Genomic DNA, 4,058 nt, shown 5'->3' with positions numbered 1-4,058 from the left:
AAACACTTATACGCTTCTTTATTATTACACCCATTGATTATTGAGTTTAATATAAGTATTGCAGCCACAGGGGTGTTCCATCATCATAATGTTCCCACTTGTAACTCACTTCGGCAATCTAACATCCTTGACAGAGAAATTATAGGTACCTGAAATGAGTATAGTAATAAATACATTGAAATTAACAATAAATAATAAATTAAATTAAATAGATCACGTGATCCAACCCATTTACATATATTAATCAATTTACTATATTATGTAAGACAAAAAAAACAAGGACGAAAAAACCAATATGAAAACATTCTAAACTTATTTGGAGTGGGATGCATCAGGCTCTTGCAGAAGTGCAAGACAAGAGCAATGCCTAAGAGTCCCAATAGCAAGCTATTGTAATTGACACTCTCCCTCAAAAAATAAATTTAATATCGTGTGAATCAATGATCCACATATCAGATATTAAACTGATAAGAACAGATACTACACTTGATCTTAGCCAAAAGGCCGAGAAAGGTATGTTTTAAACAGTATAAGTGTTGATATTTTATTGTATGAGTTGCAGTTGCTTGTCAGAGTCCTGACTAATGTGGGACCTGGGAGATGATCGTGTGCAGGGTTTCTTTTCAGTTTATATTAAGATTTTATATCTCTGTGAATGATCTGGCATCATGCTAATAGGTTACATATATGTTTGAGTGGTGGTTCAAGATTTAGTCCCTGTGTACAACTGATAAATATATGCAGATTTTATAAGAGGGCTAAAAAATAAGAACAGTTGTGCGTGTTTGGAGAAAGAGTTTGGGGCATTGCAGGATCTTGGTGAAGTTTTCTTTTGCATATATTGATAGACACAAAATCTAGGGTGGCAAGGAGGCCACACTAGTGGCAGATATGATTGTCTCTATATACGATACTTATAACTCTTATAGATGTGACCTGGGGTGTGATTTTTTTAAAAAAAAATTGTTTACATTAAGCCAACCAGTAGTTCTACCTAAAAAACAACCAAAACCAACTAACCACTAAGAAATATATAAATTTTCTCTAACCATCTATTTTACCATCATTGATGATATATTTAATCAGGAAGAAGATGAATTTGTATCCTAAAATCTTTGGACAGAAAAGAATAATAGTTATGTATCAATGATTAGCATCATGACAAGCTATACAGTTCAACAATCAAGTTAGTAATGATAACCAACTGGTTTACTGATGTACACAGTACAAAATCACATTCTCTGGATAATTATACCATGAAATTAATAGCTGGTGAACCACAAGACTAATAAATATGAATATTTAATTTTAAACAGTATTATGAAAATAGTTTGCATTTTGCTGTTCAAGGTATATATAGATATGCATGCAGAATTATGCAACTGAGAAAGACATTGGAAACCATACTTATATTAATCTATCTAGTATATGGCAAATATAAGTTAAGAGAAAAAGATAAAAACTACAAACACCTGATAAAAAATAAATGCGATAGTACAAGCAGACTAGCCTGACCAGGCCATTAAGGACTGAGGTTGCTGAAGCCTGTGATCCCTCCACTGTCGGGAGTGGAAGGTGGTCGTTGCTATGTGAAACCAGCCTCACGCTGTGCCCTTCACTCTAAGAGCCAAGAGACCTTAGCCTTCACCAAAAGTCCTTCAACTTGGAATGGACAGGCCAACATATTGCAAACACAGCCCAACCCAGCAAGTCTCAGTGCTCTCCCATCACATTGAAGCTCCCACTTGGGTCACAAGCTGGAGTAACCCAGCTCAGCATTTTGACACCTTGTCAGTGAAGATATAAAGAATTTGTTGTTTCATTTTCTTTGAGGTGTGGGATGTAATTATCATAAAGTTTGTAGTATAGCCACTCAGTTTTGAAATACTTCACTCTTGAAATATAGAATAATTTGGGAGCGACAAAACAGGAGGGAGTTGATAAACTTTGTTTGGGTGTTGCTTTTATATATAGACAATATTATGTTTAGACTGTCTAGTCTATTTTTTGTTTAGAATATCTAATCATCGAGTCGTTTATTCTTACTAGATAGTTTAGTTGATAAACAGTCTAGATCTCTTATTTTATAACAGATAGTCTAACATGTTAGCATATTGTTGTATTCACCCTTTCCTTGCCTGCCTTTGTCTTTACGAAAATAATACATGTGCTCTGTTTTTTTTTTTGTGTCATGGAGAATTCCATGAACCTGTAAAATCATCTCTTGAGAGATCATCTGCATACCATGTTATTAGATTTAAACATTTAATAACATGTGCTCTGTTTTTTGTTAATATAGTTAATATACATTCTACTGCCACAGTTTCGTTGATTTCTTAAGCTGTGTTTAAAATTTAGACAATAATGAATTCTGTGAAAAGTGTATAGTTAGTCAGGGTTATTCATGTACTTGTTGTTGGCATCAGGCTAAGAAGTCTTTTGAAAGAAGTGTTATTTTAACAGTACCGAAGTCTGAGTAATTAAATTTTTTAGAATGAAATTAAAATGACTCATAAGGTTTACAAACCTTATTCTCTATGCAGTTACTCACTAATGAGATGATTAATTATGTAACTGAGAAAGACATTTTAAATGAGTTCTAAACCCTAAAATCATACATAATTTATGAAAACATAAGATATAACTAACTAAGAAACAATGAATGAGCTCTTACCAAATACTCTTGGGGATATCAAAATTCCTAACCCTTTGATTGGACCATATGACTCAAACTCCCTTTTGATTCTGCTTTCTATGGTCTCTTAACTAAGTTTAGCTGTGACCACAGTGTATCAAATATTAATTAATATAATGGTCTTGTATGTATCAAAATATTAATTAATGAGAGGGGTCCTATAATGTTTTGTTGTAATAAGAAGTTTTATTTGAAATGATGATGAAATCATGTGATATTACTGTCTGATTGATGCCTCTCACATTATTTTGTATAGGACACATCACCTCTAAATTTAAATTTAGTGGTTGTTTAATTGTACTAACTGATATCCGCAATGGTGTTTTACCTTTTATCCGTTATAGAAGCTTCACACTAAAGAAAAGTTAAAAAATCAGTGGTTCCAAAATGATTGAAAAATTTAACATGAAAAATAATAACCATGTATTACGACTTTATGAAATAAGATATTATTGGTTATTAGGTATCTTCCCGAAAGTTCTCAATGTTTCTATGAGCTGATTCATTAAATAAGTAAACATAATTTATTTATTTGCACATGTTTTTTTTTATATTTTTTTATTACACAACTATATATGATTGGTGTTATATATTATAGGTGTTTTATTTTTTATTATATTGTTGCATGCAGTAGTTCTATGTTTCGAACTTTATCTCCTTTAGAATATCATACTCTAGATATCTTAGGCATTTTGCAATCAAAAAGTTTTAAGAGAAACTAGTATAGCTACTCAATATTTGATATTTTTTTTATAGAACCAGCAATTTATGGTGTAATATTATAAGAACTACTATGAGTAGCACTATAAGAAAAATACTAAATAATAATTAATTATAAAAATAAGAAATAATTAATTATTATATTAATTTATATATTAATTTATAATTTTTTTTAATATTTAAATTAATTTATATTATTAACAAAAAGCTATAAAATATTTTTTAAATTAATATTTAATATTAATTACTAAAATTTTAGTTACTATAGAATTACTTTATAGTTTTTTTATTAATGATAGAAACTATTTATATAAATATTAGTAATAGAAATAATCGACATAAAAAATCACGGTATCACTAAAACTGTATACTATCAGGTTTTTTAGTAATTTATTGGTTGAACTCATTCCATATCTGTACATTTATAGTTTTTTGTGGGATATAATGGCAACTGAAGAGAGTGAATTTGATGAATCAATTACGGAGAACAATGTTTATCATTGTTTTTAACGAAACATGATTATATGTTTGTTTTGCTTGGAACAAATTGAGTGTGTTTGCGGTAGTATTGTAGGACCAAGTATTTGGTGTTGAACAAGACGTTAACCGAATATCAGTAGGAGTATGTTTGGTAGGAATCATG

General features: G+C 30.3%; 2 non-coding genes across 2 annotated transcripts; both read right to left on the bottom strand.

Moving 5' to 3' along the window:
- Positions 1-321: 321 nt before the first annotated feature.
- Positions 322-517, bottom strand: LOC137811940 (U2 spliceosomal RNA). The gene has a single exon (XR_011081201.1). It is a non-coding gene; the product is annotated as a U2 spliceosomal RNA (small nuclear RNA).
- Positions 518-1,484: 967 nt separating this feature from the next.
- Positions 1,485-1,777, bottom strand: LOC150023252 (signal recognition particle RNA). Its single transcript, XR_016518030.1, has one exon.
- Between the last annotated feature and the right edge of the window lie 2,281 nt (positions 1,778-4,058).

This window comes from Phaseolus vulgaris, chromosome 11, assembly GCF_051622355.1.
Source record: "Phaseolus vulgaris cultivar YP4 chromosome 11, ASM5162235v1, whole genome shotgun sequence".
Lineage (NCBI taxonomy): Eukaryota > Viridiplantae > Streptophyta > Magnoliopsida > Fabales > Fabaceae > Phaseolus > Phaseolus vulgaris.
Note: the sequence above shows the minus strand (reverse complement) of the source record. Positions and strands in the feature narration are given on the sequence as shown.